Source organism: Rattus norvegicus, chromosome 15 (assembly GCF_021556685.1).
Source record: "Rattus norvegicus strain SHRSP/BbbUtx chromosome 15, alternate assembly SHRSP_T2T, whole genome shotgun sequence".
NCBI classification, from domain to species: domain Eukaryota; kingdom Metazoa; phylum Chordata; class Mammalia; order Rodentia; family Muridae; genus Rattus; species Rattus norvegicus.
Genome location: NC_141548.1, coordinates 36,498,309 through 36,518,959, shown reverse-complemented (window position 1 = coordinate 36,518,959; position 20,651 = coordinate 36,498,309). Strand labels below are relative to the sequence as shown.

Below are 20,651 nucleotides of genomic sequence, written 5' to 3'. Positions count from 1 at the left end.
GTGCCCACAGTCACCTGGCACTTTGAGGTGAAGGGAGAACTAAGGCATCATTTCTGGACCATAGCCTGGGAATGGGCAGCAGAGGCAGATCTACTGACAGGCAGAATGTTCCGATCTCCCTAGACACAGCCTGAATGAGAGAGCCATACCAGTGAGCCGCCCAGTCTCTCTCACCTGCTCCCTGCTCTCCTGCCAGAACATTGCTTTAGCTTGATATGGCCAGAGGAACACAGGCAATGTAGTCTGAAGTTGACCTCCTGGTGCTGAAAAGGCCAAGTGCTGGGAGCACCGCTGGTGGGAATTTGGAATCTCTCCATACTACTTTCAGAGAAGCTGGGAGAAGAAATAATCTTCATCCTACAACTCTGCAGGCTGGAGACACAGAAGCCTGGCAAGGTGTCTGTTGTGGACCTTAGTACTGTGACAGAGCCTAACACGGGGCATTGCAGGACAAGAGAGAAGCAGAAGTACGCAAAGCAAAATTCTCTCTTTTGTAACAGAACCATTAGTGTTACACATGGGACCTCATCCTCATGAATCATCTATCTCTAAAGACACCACTGCCAGTAGCCATGTGGATTAAAACACTGTTTCCAACACGGAATTTTGGAGGATACACATTCAAACCATAGCAAGGGACAACTGGAGAATGACTGACACACAGGTGACAAATAGAGAGTGACCAGTTCACAAGTAACCCTCAAAGCAAGACTCAGTCAGGAAACTGGGTTTAGTGGCTATCATGGACATTATCTTGGGAGGTAGAGAAGGACCAGCTATAGTACTGCCATAGACTGGTCACTTCATTAGAAGGTAGACAGTGTGAGAGTTCTGTTCTCTACTCCGTACAGGCATGGATGACAAACAGAAAAAGAATAGAGTGGTATTCTTAATGTTTTGCAGACTGTAGTGAATAGCTGCTGGAAGAATTGTCTGCTTCCACAGCTCTGTGAGGGTGATATGTTGAATGGTGCAGTGTGCAACCTTTGCAATCGAATGTGGAGGCCTTGCCAACTCATTACCTAAATTCTGAGAGCATCTCAGATACAGGACAAAGATATAGGGTGTTCTGTATAGATTTGGTTATTTATAGTCCTCACACGTACACTTAATGAAGAAATAAGTCATCCCCAAGATGGGCGTGCCTTTGCCATCATTAACAATCCTACAAGGCATGTTCCGTCCAGAGTGTTCTGATAAACTCAATGTTACGAATTTTACTGAAACGGCAATGATCCAAGTGTTATAAGACTATTTTAGTTGCATTCCTTTTGTGCAGAAATCTTTCTAGTTTGTTTTCTCTGACTTAAAAACAAAAAGAAGGCTGGAGACTCTTCTTATCCTCTAAATCACAACTGCCCAGAACAAGGTTATTCTCTGCCCAAGTAGCTCAAACAGAATACCTAGCTATGACAGTCAATCTTGACTTTCAACTTTATGAGCCCTAGAATCATGTAGGAGGCAAGCCTCTAGGTGTGCCTGAGAGATTTTACAAATTATGTTAACCAAGGTAAGAAGGCCCGCTCATTGTGGGTTGGTATTTACATATGGCCTGGGGTCCTGGACTAAGTATAAAGAGAAAGCTAGGTGAGCATTCACTGATGATGCAATGTGAGCAGCTGCCTCAGGCCCCACCATTGTGACTTCCTTACAGTAATGACATGCAACCCCAGACTGTGAGTCAAAACAAGACCTTACTCCCTCAAGTTGCTTTCTGTGAGGTATTATATTACAGCAGCAAGAGAAGTTCCTCAGCCCTATAGGTTTCCTGAGCCTCCTATGATCCCTTAGTTCCCTAGTCTTTTCTCTTCCTCTGTCCCAAAAGGGTCATTTCCACTTGGAGGAAATGACTACACAAGGCCTGAAGTAAAGCTATCTTCTCATTTGGCTTCCCACTATGGCTTCATAACTATGAGTAAGTATAAGAGATCACCACATGACTGGGATGACAGGATCCTCAGGATAGGTGTGTTCCTTCCTGGTTCTATGTTGTTTTTTAACAAAGTCTTCAAATGCACTTCAGATGTGTGTGTGTGTGTGTGTGTGTGTGTGTGTGTGTGTGTGTGTGTGTGTTCATGACTTTGTAACTCTGCCTCGGAACTCTTGGAGTGGCCCAGAGAGGGTAGGTTCTACTGAGGCCCTTTGCAGGTAGGTATCCCCAAAACCTGTACCTTCACTTCTGAGACCTGACGGAACTGAGCATGGTTGTGGATTGTCTGATGGCTCTTACAGCTCAAACTCTGGAGTATTCACACCTTAGTTTAAAGCGTTTCAAAGTCCTCACCATAGCAGCTAAGTATCAGGAGGCTAAAAAAATCATGAAATTATAACTATATCTAGCCAGATACAGTCTCATGAAAATGCACGTGCACACACACACACACACACTTTTTTCTTGAGGTTTGCCCCAGAAATACATATATATATATATATATATATATATGTATGTATATATATATATATATATGTCGCTTTCTGAGATTCATCCAGTTTCTTGTTGGCTTCCTTCAGCTATCACAGCTCAAGCCCAGCATTTGTGAAAAAAATGGAGAGACTAAAGCTACAGCCTTGTCAACACTGATGTTTAAATAATAATAATAATAATAATAATAATAATAATAATAATAATAACTCTACCTTTCTCATATGGCTGGGTGTCTAGAATCCTGCCACAAGGCCACCTGGTGGTGGGTACAGAGTGTGCCTTGGGAACAAAGCAGGACAGGACAGGAAGTCCAGAGCACTAGGAAGGATCCTGCCTTGAGGGCAAAGCCAAGGTAAGCAGAAGCAGACAACAGTGACCCAAAGAAAAGCCACTGAGCTTGCAGGCTGAAGAAGAGGTTGGAAGGGTGGGTAAACAGAAACAAGGAGACTGCCATAGTGAGGGACCCATGGGCAGCCCCCCTGCCCTGTGGGGGTAGAAATCGAGCAGTAAGGGCTTTCAGACTCTTGGAGGCCATTTGAAAGCTGGAAGCCCACCCAGCATCTCTCAACCTTCTCTCCAAACAGCTTGCAGCTTCACACAGAAATGCACCCTGGGGGAAGCCATGTTAAGCTTGAGGTGTAAGAACAGAGGAGCCTAATTAAGCAGATCACAATCTGTTCCAGCCCGGGGTCACCAGGAGGCCACTTCCAACCTTTCTGTAAAATGAGGGCGGGGAACTTGGGAGGGGGAGGCAGGACAGGAACCCAACACTTCAGATGACCCTCCTTAGAGCTCCTTCTCAATTAACAGGCTAATTAGGAGCTCTGCTCTGTCTTCAGTCAGCCTCCCTCTGTATAAAAGTTCCTGAGAGGCTGACAGAGCAGGCGCATGCGTTCAAAGGGGATGTCAAGTGGCTGAGATTTATATAAACGAGGGCATTGTGTGTTGAGGAGGCAATTGGTACGTTTGATCTCCTCGTTATTGATTTACCTTTTGCACATGACAACATCCATTAGGTAAGATAAGAAAAAGTTGGTGTGTTCCTTTCAATTGTCAGCAGGCACAAAGGCATCTCTCCACTGTTCGAGGTTTTCATCCATTATCCGTCTGCTGAGAGCAAAACCACTTTCCTACCACACCATTGCCTGAGATGACTTATGTCTCTTGAGGCACAAAACCTCCAAGCTTCCTTGACTTTTTTGTGGATCCAAGTTGTGGTTCAAAGGTCTGAAAGCTATGGAGAGAGGAAGTGACAGGTGCCCAAAGATGCTTCATGCTTGATGTTAACATCTAATTAAAACTAAAATATCTACCTGACCCACCCCAAGGTTTCTGTTAAAACAGACCTCATTTACTTCAATTCTTAGGCTTGCAGAACCTCAACCACTTGTGAAACCAGTAACCTTTTACTTGGGAGAAACTCAATCATGACTGAAGTGTTGATGACTCAGCTGGTTGGATTTCCATACAGTAAATTTTGTTTGATCAACTCTCTGAAATACTTTAATTAGTAGAGGCCATATTCCATGAAGTACATAAATCAGGAGTCGTTGCTGGCTGAAGTTAGGACAGGCGTTTCTTGGCACAGCACCAAGGTAATGCCTATAAGTCATCAAATGGCCCTAACACACATGGTGATCAATCACACTGAGCCTCTGATCACAGACTGTGGAAGGCCGGCAGGACAAGCTGTGCCAACAGGACCCCACTCTTGCACTCTGCTAGATCCTCATCCACATACTTCACAGACACTCTCCAGCTTAGAAATCAGAGACTATTAAGCAGCTGTAGCAATAACTATCCAAGTTAGTGTCCTTTAAGGAATATTCCAAAGCTGGGTCTACTAACTAACTCATATGTACGAACTCATAACTAAGGAACCTGAGGCAAATGGGTCACTAAGGCCTTTCTGGACTTTCCAAGGACGTTCAGAGTAGCTTGGGCATCAGAGTGAGATTCTGATGCAATAAAATATTAATATATAATATATCTTTAATATATATTAAATTTAAAATGTATATGTTCGTTTTATAACATAGAATAAAACATATACATTATACACATATTCATATATGTCATGACATATATCCATATATGTATATATATACACACACACACATATATATAGATGTATATATCATCCATCACAGAGCCCTATAGCTTTAGGATGGCCCATTGCCTTTACTTCCATCAAATGTTTTCATCTTGTAAATCCTCCCAGGAGACTACTGGGGACCTTTTTTTTACCTTTGTGTGTCTAGTACCTAATGTAGTACTATATCGCTATTTGATGAAGTGAACTAAAGATGGGTGGAAGAGAAGAATCCCTAAAGCAGAAGTAATGTCAAACACCCACAGTCTCCCCTTTGTTCAGATATACAAACCAGCATAGGTCCATCTAAAGAAAGCGAGCATTGTGCATCTGTCCCAAACAAGGGTCAGCAGAGGGAGAGAGCTGTGCGGTAGATTCTGTGCACGGGTGCAGCTGAGCAAGCCGCTTGTTCCCCCCTTTTCCAGTTAAGCTCTACAGATCGTGGTTTCTAAGCTGGGGGCATATGCTCAACTCTTTTGAGACCCTGCACTTACGCTCTATAAAATGAGCCAAAAAGACTATGTTGGAGACAGGAAACATAATTCCAAGACCAAGGCTGTTTGGTGCTGCTGTGCGACTCCAGAAAAGTCAGCTCATTTCTCAAGGCCTTATCTGCCTTCAGAGCACAAGAAAAGTACCATGTACCATGGCCCTAAAACTGCTGAGGTACAGCAGTGGCCAGAACGAGCAAGGCCTTGACCTTTGGGAGCTCATCTTCTGTAAAAAGCACATAATATCATGTGTACTGACACCTTTAGAGACTCTGAGAGCTGCGAAGAGACAGAGGCAACATTGTCAAAGGAACTGAACTTCTAATAAGTCATGACTTCAGCGGTCTTGTAAAAAATAGAATAATAATAAAATTATTAGAATAAAGAATGAATAGGAAAATAAAAGTATCTGAAAGCCATGTTGATTCGTTGATTATTCAGATTTACAGCTAAGAACAATCAGGTGATTAAGCAGGTAATAGAAGGAGGTAGATAAGTAAGGTGGGTGGATGCTAGATAGGGCGAAGATACCGAGGAGCAGACGGACTATGGACAGGAGATGGTGACAGGTAGGGAGTAGATGGATAATAGACTTCTAGCCATGTGTGTCTACAGTTCTACATCTAATTTCTCCCTCTCTTCAGCCATATGAGCATTTCTTGTTACTGCCTGGGTTCCTGAGTAGGCTTATACCTGTGCACCCTACCTAATTTCTTATAGTTTCCCTCAAACTTGGCAATCACTAGACTAGTCGCTAGCTGAATAAAATACTTTAATACCAGCCGTATGATGCATGTCAGCCTTGGACATTTGCAGACCCCATGCTGAGAGCCGTCCAGTCTGTTTATGTGTAGGACCCAGCTTTTTCGTGTTTGCCAACAATCCACGGGCCCCAGCTCTTTCCTAGTTTAGGGGGATGGTATCATTTGATTGCTGGAAAGAGTGACTGTCTCCTCTGACAACTTCAGTGTTTTAAAAGATAGAAGGACAGTGAGAAAAAGGGAAGAGAAGGAAAGGAAAGGGAAAAATAAAGGAAAAGGAAGAGCCCAGGACACACACACACACACACACAAACACACACACACACACACACACAAACACACACACAATTGCCTCCAGCTTTAGGAATCCTTTTGTCTGTGATCTACTAAAACTAGCCTTTTGGTTAACCCCCTTATTTATGTCAATTCCAAACCCACAGACTGACTTTTCTTCCTTTGTTTTAGTGCCTGCTTCAAAGGGTAGGGAGGTGGAACAGAGGAGGTGTGCTCAAAGACTATGGGCACCCCCGGGAACTCAGGAGACCCACCCACACAACACCAGGCTCATTCTGCTGGGAAGGAAGTGAAGCTGTTTGAATCTGACCTTTACAGATCACCAGCCCAACAGTTTCAGAGGAGAGAGAGAGAGAGAGAGAGAGAGAGAGAGAGAGAGAGAGAGAGAGAGAGAGAATTCATGATCACTTAATATCTTTTTTTTTTCCGGAGCTGGGGACCGAACCCAGGGCCTTGCAGTTGCTAGGCAAGCACTCTACCACTGAGCTAAATCCCCAACCCCCCACTTAATATCTTAAGTAGGTCACCTGACCTTCTGCTTCCCTGCATTTCTCTAGTGGGGACACAGGGCGTAGAATGATATGCTTCAGATTTTGAGAGTCTCAAAGGGAAGAACAAGTTGGCTATACAGGGGCTCTGCTATTGAGTGGGGGTAAGCAGACAGCCTCTCTGGAGTCCTATCATTCACCAAACAGTGGACACACACAATGGTGTTCCAATAACTGACAGTCTTCCTTTACACTGAGTGGAACCTAAAATGAAATAAACTCAATGCAAGAGATGCAGGCCTAGTGCAGTAGATGCAGTCCTAGTGCAGGAGATGCTGTGCTGGTGCAGGAGATGCAGTCCTAATGCAGGAGATGCATTCCTAGTGCAGGAGATGCAGTGCTAGTGCAGGAGATGCAGTGCTGTGCAGGACATGCTGTGCTGGTGCAGGACATGCTGTGCTGGTGCAGGAGATGCTGTGCAGATCGTGTCTAGTCCTAGTGCAAGAGATGCTGTGCTGGTGCAGGACATGCAGTGCTGGTGCAGGACATGTTGTGCTGGTGCAGGACATGCTGTGCTGGTGCAGGAGATGCTGTGCTGGTTCAGGAGATGCTGTGCTGGTGCAGGACATGCTGTGCTGGTGCAGGACATGCTATGCAGATCGTGTCTAGTCCTAGTGCAGGAGATGCAGTGCTGGTGCAGGAGATGCAGTGCTGGTGCAGGAGATGCTGTGCTGGTGCAGGAGAGGCTGATCTGGTATCAAAGATGCTGAGGCGTCAGTTAGAAATGAGTAGTTAGAAGACAGATTAAAATGACTCACCACATTGGGCTTTTGTTTGAATACAAAATTTCTGTTAGCTAATTATTAAGTATTTTTTACATATGATAACAATTGTTGTGCTTAAATCTGTGCATTTTGGGAAACCGTAAAACCTGGAGATGGAGGAGGAGGAAGAGGAAGAGGAGGAGGAGGAGGAGGAGGAGGAGGGAGAGGAAGAAGTAGTGGTGGAGGAGGAGGAGGAGGGGAAGAGGTGGTGGTGGAGGAGGAGGAGGAGGGAAGGAGGAGGAGGAAGAGGAGGAAGAAGCTTTTTTTAGCTGGTGCCCTGGGGAGACACTCTTCTTTCCCCTTCTTTCCCCTACCTTCAAGTGCTGTTTTATTCTCATATGTGAACTGTTCTTTGTGGTTAGAGCCTTAGCGCCCTGCTCTAAGAAGCTCATTGAATAACTCATTTAATTCTTGTAGTAAACTTTGTGAACCTCTCACCACCTGCTATCCCCATTTTGTAGAGAAGATAATGGAGGCTCAAAAGACATTGAGGAACATGCCAATATCATGCAGTATGAGATTGAATGGCCTGAGACTGTTCTGCCTAACGACCAAGCCCTGGTCATCACACAGCTTGCCTTTGACCTCTGGAGTTGCACTGCCACCTGTGTGCAGCTGCCGCAGAGCCACACACAGCCTCACCTCCAAGCTCACATGCACGCCCTAGGTGATGAAGGAAACATGCTACTAAAAAACCGATTTCTCTAGGAAACCAAGAGCAAGAGCTAACTGAACCTAACCCCAGACACAGGGCTGTCCAAGTCCTCTAACAGACTGCCAGGGCATGAATGGGTTTTGTAACTCAGGAGGAATAAGCAAGACACTACAAGTTTGCCTTCTGCTCCTGAGTAGTAAAGGAACCACTTATAGACAATAGCCAGAGAGACACTTCTTGGTTAGGTATCTGATTCTACATGATTAGCCTTCCTTCTCAGTTTATAGATGGAGAGAAAGGATATATAATGTATATATCCTCAATGGGATATATACATATATATGCATATATGTGTATGTATATATAATATATGGCTGTGTTCTCTAAAGGTTCACATATATACTAATATATATGTGTGTTATGTATATATATGTGTGTCATATAACATACATGTTTATATGTTATATACAATATACATGTATATATATATGTTTGAATCTTTAGAGAACATACCACATATGTGGCTTCAGCTGGAGAGCGGACAATTGCCCTTGAGCCCTATGGCTTTGTGATAGATTCTTTCTTGGACTTAGGACAAGACTGTGTGAAGTCTGGAGACTCACATGGCTGATTCAGCAGGTCTGGACGGAAGCCTCCTAGCACCATCGCCATAAACTGCTGTGTAGAGTGGCCAAAGCCCAGAGCAGTTCCCTTCCCTTCCTCAATGGGACTGACCCCTGCCCAGTCACTCGGTGAAGCTGTCCTCAGATCAGCGGTCCAAGTTCCAGATGCAGGCTTTCCCAACAAAAGCCCTGCGAATGAGTGATGTATTTCCTCAGAATTCCTCGGCTTCACTCTCAACCCATTTACTACAGCTTTTAGCTCTAGTTAGCCACCGAGAGAGCCCTGAGCTCCTGTCTGGTGCTTGTGCACCCACTGCACTGCTCATGTTTTATCCTCCCTGCTAGCTGACAGTGGCATCTTGATGCTGGGAAGTTTTCCATTAGAATAATTGATTCTAAGACACCATCCCCCAATAGCCAATTAAGAGGAGAGCTGACCTTTTAAGAGAGTCCTCCGGTTTGTAAAATTTAATCAATCATGCTGATGGCAATTCTTGCAGGACAAAGTGAAACTAAGAATTTTTGAACCATCTGGAAAGGTTGGTTGTCTTGGGGCCTCTTGGTCGTCTTGGGGCCTCTTAAAGCACCTCACATAGTAGACCACTTGCTCCTAGGCTCTGCAGGATTCTTGTTGTCTCTTTCTTCTATCTCAATTTCATCTTCTCCTTCATGCTTTCAGAAACACATATGCATAGGCACACACAGATATATACACGCATACACATACAGACACACATGCACATACAGATGCGCATACACACACGTACACACATACACATATACACATCACACACACACATATACACATGCACAGACACACACATACACACCTACACACATACACATATATACACAGAGATACAAACACTCACACACATATACAGGTATATACTAGTGGGCTTCCAGACACACCTAGCCAGGCCGTGGCTGTGGAAGGTCTGCAGTTTCCACCCACGACAGTTATCATCTATTAAGTGCGCTATGGTATGTGTAGCAATACATACTGTCATTTTTTTCCTCAGGGATTTTACTGCTGAAGAATTTCATCTCTTCATCCTACCTGACCTGCAAAGAAACCCTAAGCACCCTTCCTGGATCAATGCAGACAAAGGCTTGCTCCTGAGGGCAGTGAGCAGCCGCAGAAGCACCTTTATCTTCCACCCCATCTTTATTTACACCCTCTCAACATCAAAGCCAAGAGAATCTTCCTTCAGTCTGGTGTTCAGGTAGTTTGCGCCACTCTCTTCCTCTCATAGCCAAGCCCCCTCCATGCCCAGCCGTGTCTGGAAATACGGGAGGGTTGCACGAGTACGGATTACCCGGCAGGGCCCCGCCCCACCCCATCTGGGGACTAGAAGGGATTTCGGTGTTGAGAGAGCTCTGCCTTTTGCATAGACTGGCTTGGTGTTACTCACAAGGCAAACTATCTTCTGTATACTGCCTTAGTGAGCTCTTCAACCACCCCTACAGGCCTCCCAAGGAGCCAGCTCTAACCCAGCCTACATAGTCAGGCCCCCCAGGAGTGGGAAAGGAAGCCCCAAGGGCCTGAATAGCTAGAGCTGGGAAGTTGTCATCTACTTCCCAGTGAGTCAAAAATAAAGCAACTGTTGTAGGTTTAGTGCCTTTTCTTTTTTCTTTTTTTTAAGTTCAGGGCAAGAGGGGAAAGAGCTAAGTAACCTGATCTTTCCTAAACTCCACCCTGCTCGGAGTCATCAGGTAATATCCATTACACAAAGAACCGCATGCGTTCCTCAGCCACAATACTGCCCATTGTTTATACTTTAATTAACTTCTGTTTTACTGATTTATTTTTTAAAAAAAGTAGAAGAAGATGAATTAGCCTTCTGCGAGGGGTTGAGTTATTGCGAGCTGAAACTCCTCAGACCTATCTTGGGAACTTCAAAGAGTAGCCAAGTTTGTTTATGTGCAGGAAATCAAATTAGCAAGACCATTACGGTGGCTTCGTGGCATTCATGGTCAGGCTGGGGAAAAACAGTAATTGGAAAGTGCGCCTCTGTGCCCCCAGCCTGCATCTCAGGGTTTCCAAGTGCTTCACCCAGGCGAGAAGGCTGGCCAGCTAACGATTGAAGGTTTGCAGGGAGCTGGCTGTGTTGCCTTCTTGGGCACTGAAATTCCAGCTACTTCACAGGGAAGCGTTCAAGGGCCCAAAGGAAGATGAAGACAAAGATTCAATTTGGGTGGAAAATATCCCCCCCACCCAATGTCGGGAACAAAGACAATAAACTGGAAAATAAGAAACGCATTTGAATATGTGATGAGAAATGAATTGAAAAATTCAGCCAAAATAAATGCTTCTTTCCAATATAAAATACCACAGCCTGTGGAATGTGTGTTAGGGATCTAAAGGCTGTCTGACCACAGTTTAGGCAACCCAGAAGGGGAATAGTTGTAATTATGTTCGGTGGCAGTGCATACTCTCTCTACAGTGACCATACACATAGGAAAAAAAATAGTTATTTTGGACTGCTCCAGAGCTCAGAGGGAGCGTTTCTGTTGAAGACTTAGAAATGATCTGGCAAAAATCAAAAAAAAAAAAAATCACAGACCCTGATTAATAGCTTTGTCCAAAAGTTTGTGCACATGAAAATTTAATAAAAGGATGTGTTCATAGGAACCCTGATAGAGCCTTCAAAGGAATCAGAACTAATAAAATAAAACAAAATGTAGATCCAATAAAATAATCACAGATTCAAAAGTCTTTAGCTCTTTATGACCAGAAAATAACTGCATTAAATTCACTGCCCACGGTGTCAGCATAGTGTCTGTTCAGCTGGTGCCAGAGCCAACCTTTGAGGCACACTTGGAGCTCTCCAAAACTCTCAGGTGGCAAGCTGTAAAAGGGACTAAACCAGAACAGAAAATAAACCTTCGAAGCACCAAAGCATAAATTACCACACTCTAATCCTGAGTTGTTAAAAGGAACTGCTCCCGGACTCCTCCAAAACAAACCTCTTCCTATGACATGGAAACACATAATTCAATGTCTGTAAAACATGGCCAAAATGTCAGCCATAGCAGAAGCACCAGACCGTAGTCTTCCAGATGATAGAGCCCTTAAAGGTGTTAAGCTACAATAGGCTGGGCTCTGTGCTGTTTAGAAGCATTTTCATTGCACCTAGACATCAAACTATACCTCAGGTGTCCTGGGGGTGACTGAAGAAAAATTCCCAAGTAGCTTCCCTGCTGGGTTGGAATGGGAGGATGTTGGGACTGAAGGTAGGGGCGTGGCCCTAGCTACTCTACACTTAACTGTGAGACCTCGAGTATTTCATCTATAAAATGGTGATAACAATCTGCCTTCTTCTCAGGGCAGAGCTGAAAAGAGATGGAGCTCAAATCCTGCATGCAGCCAGGATCCTATGCTGATGAAAAATCAAAATCTGGATTTGTAAAGGTATTTTTTAATCCTGCACTGAAAACTGAAATTTTAAAGCTGATAATGTAAGGAACGAAAGAAAGCATTTTCTTCAAGATTGGTTTTATTTATTTAAGCAAAAGTGTGTCCCAGTGAGTGTGTGTATGGGTGTGCGTGTCTGTGTGTCTGTGTGTCCGTGTATATACATGTCCTGCTTGTCTAGGTAGATATGCACGCCTGTACCTCACAGAGGCCACAGTATTGCATAGTATTCCTGAGTTGGAGTTCTAGGCCTATTTCTGGCTGCTGAGACACAAACTCAGTGTTCACAACTACTGAGACATCTTTCTCATCCCAGAGATCTTTTTTGTTTAAATTAAAAAATCACTTGAGTAAAAAATTTGAGTACCTATCTTACAGTTATTCATAAAACCAAAAGTTTCAATGTTGACATTCAAATAGCTATTATGTACTGTACTAAGGCTGTGAGACAGGAAATGACCCTATGTCAAAGGGCCATATTGTTTATTATTCTTTTGCTAGTATTTGAATGAAATAGTCGCACTTTCTCAGGTAATTCTAGGAGCAGATAAGTTTAGAAAGTGTACTTAGTATTGAGACACCAGAAAGAGAATAGATTCCTATCAGATATCCAAAATGCAGGCTTGGTCTGGAAGGCATCCTTTATAACGCCATAAAAGAAAATTGTAGGAGCAGGGTGGCTGTGGTGGCACACAGCTTTAACCCCAGCACCTGGGAGGCAGAGGCAGGCAAATCTCTGTGAGTTTGAGGCCAAGTTCCAAGACAGACACAGCTACACAGGAAAAAAATTTCTGTCTAGAAAAGCCATCCCTAGAAATAGAAAGGAGAGAGAATGGGAGAGAATGAGAGAGAGAGTGGGGGGTAGGGAAGGGGAGGGGAGGGGAGGGGAGAAGAGAAGAGAAGAGAAGAGAAGAGAAGAGAAGAGAAGAGAAGAGAAGAGAAGAGGGAGGAGGAAGAAGGGAAAAGAGGAGAAGGAGAAAAAAGGGAAAAAGAAGGGGAGGAGGAGGAGGAAGAAGAGGAGGAAGAGGACAAAGAGGAAGAGGAGGAGGAAGAAGAGGAGGAAGGAGAGGAGGAGGAAAAGGAGAAGGAGGAGGAAGAGGAGGAGGAGGAAGAAGAGGAGGAGGAAGATGAGGAGGAGGATGGAGAGGAGGAAGGAGAGGAGGAGGAAGAGGAGAAAGAGGAAGAGGAGAAGGAAGAGGAGGAGGAGGAAGAGGAGGAGGAGGAAGGAGAGGAGGAAGAAGAGGAGGAGGAAGAGGAGAAAGAGGAAGAGGAGGAGGAAGAGGAGGAGAAAACAGCTGGAGAGAAGGGTCAGTGGTTAAGAGCACTTGCTACTCCTGTAGAGAACCAGAATCCTGTTCCCAGCACCAGCATCTGGCAGCTCATAACCATCTAGAATCGCATCTCCAGGGGATCTGACATCCTCTTCCGGCCTTTGTGGGTGCCTGCACATACCCCAACACTGACACAAACAAACATATATAGGTACATAAATAAATATTAATAGATCTATATAAAAATTAAAACAGGAAATAGTTGATTCCTATCTGGCCCAATGAGAAGTGGAGAAAAAAAATTGAGACTAAGTACAAACTAACCATGATCTGGTATAACAGATAGCTAGCTCATAAACCCAGGTCCTGCCCAGTCTCAATCATCAACTAGTTAGGACTTTCCTCATTTAAATGGCAGGGCTTTCAGAAAGAGAATTGAACCTTCAGAACCCTGCCTCGTCCATAGTGTCAGGCAGGCGACTTTTGCCTGCGCTAGCTCTGGTCTTGGGAAGTGTTCTGAAGAAGCTCCCCTTTTCTACTCCATTCTCACAAACATCTCAGTGTCTCCCAGTCCCCAATCACATAGACTAGGATAAGATTTCTAGGGTTGACCATTTATTCCTAACTGAAATCACTTGAACTTATCCTGAATTCTTAAAAGGGCAAGCAAACATTTTTAAGGTAAAGCATTTAGCCCAATTAACAGACTTGGTAAGGCAGACAACTCCTCTCAAAATTATATATTAAATTTAAAAATAAATTTGCCTGTAGGTCATGACCGATCCCAAAAACCAAGTTTAGCTACATGCTTTAACGAATGATAAGACATGGAGTATGTCCCTGTTGTTAAAAAGTACTGAAGTGGGGTTGGGGATTTAGCTCAGTGGTAGAGCGCTTGCCTAGGAAGCGCAAGGCCCTGGGTTCGGTCCCCAGCTCCGGAAAAAAAAAAAGAAAGAAAGAAAGAAAGAAAGAAAGAAAGAAAGAAAGAAAGAAAGAAAGAGTACTGAAGTGTTTCTCAGCACAATCACACCTCATTAACATGCACAGAGTGACGTCATGTCCTTTACCATATGGGAAGAGAGGTCTGATAAGCTTCAGAAATTTGCCTCACTTCATAATGCTCAGTGGATTTTCCATGTTCAGGGTACCAAATGTTTGGGGTTTTTGTTGTTGTTTGTGATTAAAATGTCTTGGACAATTATATCCATTTTATACACACACTGTAACACATCTGCCTCCACCCACTTCCTCGTTGTACCTCCATCCCAAGGTTGCCAACTTCTGATCCTTGCTGTAAGTCTCTTTCCTTGTTTGTTTTGTTTGGTGACCCGCTGAGTTTAACCAGGGCCATCGGTGTGACCAGGAAATATGGAACTATCTGATGGAGTCTGGTGGCCTTACCACTGGACCCACATCTGAAGAGATTTCTCCTCCCTTAAAATCTTTCAGTAGCCCATAGTTTAGCAGAGAGGGATAGGTCCTCATGAGGCCCTCTCTGATTTACGACTGGCATTAGCAGGTCCAGCCTTCAGCAGGTCCACTGCAGGCAGAGACAACAGCTGTGAGTTTATGGCTGCCAGAGGGCAGCATTTTAGTGTTCTTCTCCCTGTCTTCTGGGTCATACGTTCTTTCTCTTCCTTCATCCATGGAGTCACTCATTTATCATTATTTATTAATTTACCTTTGTTCCATTTTCAGCTGTCAATTTTCAAATAGAGGAAACTGAAGCCATTTGGTTCCTTAGCGAGGACTGATTGTATCTTTCAACTTTTCCTTCATTAGTCAATAAGAGCTTTCTCGCAAACATCTCAGACCAAGTGATCACATATAAAACACCTGGCATAATTCGCATCTTGTTTCCATTACTACCACATAAATCCAACGTGTATCCCTCCACCCCCCACGCCCCCGTTAATGCAAGGTTTATCCAGGATGGGTTTGTCTGTTATTTTGTTTTGTATTTCATCTCAAAGGATTTGTATCCACGGGAAATAGTCCCTAGACAAGGCGAAAATGACACAAAAGGATCCTAACTGGGAGCCACATTACCATGGACAGCTGCAGGCCAGCCAGGTTGCAGAGCAGGAATCCACTGTGACACTGAGAATGATTATCAAAACCAGCGCAAAGGATTCAAGCTGAGAGCAGGCAGGTCACAGAGCTGGGCACTCTGCTAAACTAAGAACTACGTGTCCTTAGCTAGGAATGGCTATGCGTTGCTCTGACACACCTTCTGGCACATAAACAACCTATGGAGAGAAGGGCTTTACTTTAGATGCTGGTTTTGAAGTTGCAGTCTGAGGTCATTGGCTCCACTGTTCTGGGACCCACTTGAAGCAGTTGTTTCAGCAAAACTTCTCTGCTCACAAGGGCACAGGAAGAAGATAGTGGAAAACACAAAGATCCCACAATCCCCTCCAATAGCATAAGCCCAGTGATCTATAGACTTTTCATAGGCCCTGGCCAAGTTTCTACCACCTCCTAGTAACCCAAGCAAGAGAACCAAGACTAATGCATATGGGCCTTTGGGGAACATTCCACATCCAAGATATGGCATGAACTCTGAAAGACAGTTCTTAAACAGAAGACATACTCATAAATTGGTATGTTTTATGTATGCACCCCAGAGAATGGAGGCATAAACAGTGACCTTGCAAGCCTCTGGGATCATGGGACTGCTGAAGAGTGTTTAGTTTCCATCTGACAGAGATCCCCATGAACTCAGCTACTGTTAGAAAGTGACTCTTGGGATCAGAAAGTAAATGAGAACAAAGGAACATAATCCTTCTCCTGCCTCCGAGAAAACACTGACAGCCAGTGCTCACAGCAGACAGAGTGCAGACCCAGACAAGCCTCTGGGACTGCCATCTGCCTGTACATAATTGGTGTTAGGCATTTACTTACATGTGTGAGAGAGAAGAGCCATTTCCACAAGTAAACTATTGATAAAGGTATGAAATCTGAGGGAGCTTAAAAAAAAATGAAGATCATCTCCAAGGACTAGCAACGGCTTTGAAACAAAACAGAAATGCTTCTTCACTGGGGGAAAAAAAAGATTATGCAGTCATTAGAACACCCAAGAAGTTTAGCCTTTATTAAACCAGAAGGTCTAATTTCTTAACTAAACTTGCCTAAGGGATTTGCAACTTGTTCTGTGAGCCCAAATAAATTAACATTAATATGTAAACCCTCTAAGGATACCCACAAACATAGTCTTTTTCCTTGACTAGACCTAATTCTCTGATGTGAATGCATCATCGACAACTTGTAAAACAATTCATCCAGTTATTTGTTACAGAGAGATACTTAAACCATTCCAATCAAAATGTATCAAAATCAGATCAACAAATCCAGAGGCTGTTGGAAGAAATGCTATGTATGATATTTAGTTGTTTTTCTATTCTGTAGACATATTTGTATGGATGTATATATTAATGGATGGATGGATGGATGGACGGATGGATGGATGGATGGATGGATGGACAGGTTGGTGGATGGATGGATGGATGGATGGATGGACAGGTTGGTGGGTGGATGGATGGATGGATGGATGGATGGATGGATGGATGGATGGATGGACAGGTTGGTGGGTGGATGGATGGATGGATGGACAGGTTGGTGGGTGGATGGATGGATGGATGGATGGATGGATGGATGGATGGAGAGAATAGGCCAAGTAGGTAAGTAAGAAAGGCAGATTAGAGGAAAAGAAGAGACGAAGAAGGCTGGGTAAGGCACACAAGAGCCAACGTTGCCTATAAAACCTAACCTGTTTCTCAGCTTAGCTTTAATTCCTGTGTATATACTTGATGCATGATTGACTCTTTCCTTCTTGTCACTTTCAACATAAACTCTCAGGTGTCTGGACCAGATTCTTATAGATTCTGACCATACAGGTGCCAATGCAAAACTGCATGTCCCTGCCCATAGGGGTGTCCCAGGTGTGTCTGCTGTGTCACATGTGTTTGAGTAGGTAGCAGAGAGGAAAGAGGCTAGGTCTAAACTCAGTATTCTGACCTGTGAACATCTGAATGATTAGTAGCCTAACACTCCCTGAAAACAGCCAGCCTCAGTCAACCAGTACAGAGCCAGGGGTCCCAGACAGGGAGCCAGCCTGAAATGACCTCCAGTATGGTGCTGTACAGGATTGGATGGGATCCCAGGGCAGGGAACCAGCCAGAGACTAGAACTCCACCTGCACTGCAGGTCCAGGGCAGGAGTGAGCCTGAGACAGATGACTTTCACAAAGGGCCACTAAGGCAGGGGAGGAACAAGCCTGAGATGATCATCAGACTAGCACTACAGGGCCTGCCCAAGGAGCTAGCCTGAGATGACCACTAGTCCTGCGTTCTATTGGTCTGTGGTTGTGGTGGGGGGAGGGCAGAACATGCCTGAGATAACCCAGCCAAGTGCCATAATGCACAACTGTGACAGATGGGGGACCTGGTGTTGAGGTCATGAGGGCAGGAGAGCTTTCCCTGTCCCTTAGTAGTAGCAGCACTCAGGGGATCGGGCCCTGCACCTTACCTGGGTAGCACAATAGAACTGACCCTAGTGGCAGGTTGAGCAAGGTGAGCATGCCTCAAGGGCATGAATGCACGGGCCCTGCCACTTGTCTTCTCTGTAGTACCATATGCAAGGGAGAGAGGACCCCTTCTTCTCAGCCCTTGTCACCTATGGCAGGCAAGAGAGCTGGCCCTGAGGTCATGAGCGCAGGAGAGATGGCACTGCCCATCACCTACTGCAGCACTTCAGAGAGTGGGCCCTGCACCTCACCTGTGCAGCATAGTAGAGCTCACTCTGGATGTGGGGGTTGTTCATGAGCTAGCCTGAGCATGTGAGATCAGAGAACCAGTGGGATGGTCATCTCAGATACCTCTCAGGCCCAGATTCAGGGCTTTCAATATCTGCCCCATCAATTAACTGCTGGAGTACATGAAGGAGCCAATCCTACAGATCCCAAACTCCAGTACCATGACACGGGACAACAGGATAAGTGTAACAGTCCCAGTCAGGTTCTAGTATTGATAGAGTAGCAGAAGCCACAGGCCTCATACCAGATCTTCAAGTCATTGCAATGAACATTTGCCAGCAAATAAGTATAGACAAAAGGGGACACAGTGGGACATGCCACAACTTCCATAACAAGATTTTTTTCATCTATTTTGGGGGGAGTTGCAAGGGTGGAGAGCAGGTACAAAAGTAGGGGGAGATCAATGGGATTGGGGTGTGTAATGTGAAATTCATAAAGAGTCAATAAAAAGTTAAAAAGAAACCTGCATTCAGGTAATAAATATTTTTTAATGAAGGCTGGATGGAAGATCTCTTTCATATTAATGAAGCCACAGAGATAAATTTGGCACCAAATCTTGACACCAAAGGCAGGAGGGCGGTGATAACTTTTACTATTGGGAAGCAGGGGTGCATGTGACATAAATAATAATAAATAAATAGAGAAGTGAACCTGAACTCTTCCCCCAAGAATGCACAGAGCAGGGATCCCTCCATAATCCTCTGAGCAACCCTTTGGGAAATGAAATCATATAAAACAAGAAATTCTAAGTGTTCCCAGACCTAAACACCTTAGAAAGCTGAGGTTACATTTGTTACAAAGGATCCTCTTCTTAAACAACTCTAAGGAATCCTCATAGCCTTAGTAGTGAGCAAAGGTCTTTGAAGATGTCTCCATTGATTAGCTAAGCTCTGTCATACATGGTTTGCCTAAACTTTTTTTTTAAATCACTTGCACCAATTTCACCAAAAGCACAGAGGTTTTCATGTGGTGGTTCATCACAGTCAAGTCTGAAATCAGTGCAGGTCTGTATGTGAGCCTGAGCTCACAAAAGGTGACATTATGCGTGGAAAGAAGCCCACCCTTCCCAAGTGGGACCCCTCTGGAGAACAAGGTCTTTTACTCCCAGTGGGAGGTTCTGTCCATCCGTGAAGTTTCACATCCCAAGATGGTGAGAGCTCCATGCATGCCAGCTAACTGATCTTTCTACATCTGAGGGGTGGGGAAATGTCTTGAAATGAATTTGAGACTGTTCTGAAATTATATCCATGCTGAAAAAGGAAGAGGGGGAACCTGTGACTAATCAAAAGCCTGAGATCGAAGGTCACACCTAGACATCGAATCCTAATGTGACAGGGATCCTGGCTAAGTGGGGCAGGGTCTGGTCAGAGGGTCACCTCTATCTAAAGATTCTGCTTCAGGCTTCCTCTAAACGTGCCTGCTGTCAATCTTCACTCAACATGAAGGACATTTATCTGTTTGTCTAATTACTTATCTGCTCCTTTCCTTAAACAAAACAAAGATCTCTAAAGGAATAATTTACCTCAAGTCATGTATCTATATCAATCAATATTTTTTCATCTTTATTAACTTGGGTATTTCTTATTTACATTTCGATTGCTATTCCGCTTCCCGGTTTCTGGGCCAACATCCCCCTAATCCCTCCCCCTCCCCTTCTACGTGGGCTTCCCCTCCCCATCCTCCCCCCATTACCACCCTCCCCCCAATAATCACGTTCACTAGGTGTTCAGTCTTGGCAGGACCAAGGGCTTCCCCTTCCACTGGTGCTCTTACTAGGATATTCATTGCTACCTATGCAGTTGGAGGCCAGGGTCAGTCCATGTAGTCTTTGGATAGTGGCTTAGTCCCTGGAAGCTCTGGTTGGTTGGCATTGTTGTTCATATGGGGTCTCAAGCTCCTTCAGACTCTTTCAGGCCTTTCTCTGATTCCTTCAACGGGGGTCCCGTTCTCAGTTCAGTGGATTGCTGCTGGCATTCGTCTATGTATTTGCTGTATTCTGGGTGTGAATCTCAGGAGAGATCTACATCCGGTTTCGGTCGGCCTGCACTTCTTTGCTTCATCCATCTTATCTGGTTTGGTAGCTGTATATGTATGGGCCACATGTGGGGCAGGCTCTGAATGGGAGTTCCTTCTGCCTCTGTTCTAAACTTTGCCACCTATTCCCTCCCAAGGGCATTCTTGTTCCCCCTTTAAAGAAGGAGTGAAGCATTCACATTTTGGTCGTCCTTCTTGAGTTTCGTGTGTTCTGTTCATCTAGGGTAATTCAAGCATTTGGGCTAATAGCCACTTATCAATGAGTGCATACCATGTGTGTTTTTCTGTGATTGGGTTACCTCACTCAGGATGATATTTTCCAGTTCCAACCATTTGCCTACGAATTTCATAAAGTCATTGTCTTTGATAGCTGAGTAATATTCCATTGTGTAGATGTACCACATTTTCTGTACCCATTCCTCTGTTGAAGGGCATCTGGGTTCTTTCCAGCTTCTGGCTATT

General features: G+C 44.5%; 1 long non-coding RNA gene and 1 other non-coding gene across 5 annotated transcripts in view; both read left to right on the top strand.

The window, feature by feature from the left end:
• The first annotated feature begins 1,699 nt into the window (after positions 1-1,699).
• The window catches only part of LOC102551719 (uncharacterized), a 54,201-nt gene continuing 35,249 nt past the window's right edge, over positions 1,700-20,651 (top strand). For 2 of the 4 annotated variants that reach the window (XR_015639121.1, XR_015639122.1), the window contains exons 1-3: positions 1,700-1,915; positions 9,676-9,879; positions 11,983-12,068. This is a non-coding gene — a long non-coding RNA (uncharacterized LOC102551719). The remainder of the gene's footprint in view (positions 1,916-9,675; positions 9,880-11,982; positions 12,069-20,651) is intronic. The other 2 variants (XR_015639124.1, XR_015639123.1) reach the window with 2 other exon arrangements.
• On the top strand, positions 17,262-17,393 carry LOC120097239 (small nucleolar RNA SNORA17). Its single transcript, XR_015639196.1, has one exon. It is a non-coding gene; the product is annotated as a small nucleolar RNA SNORA17 (small nucleolar RNA).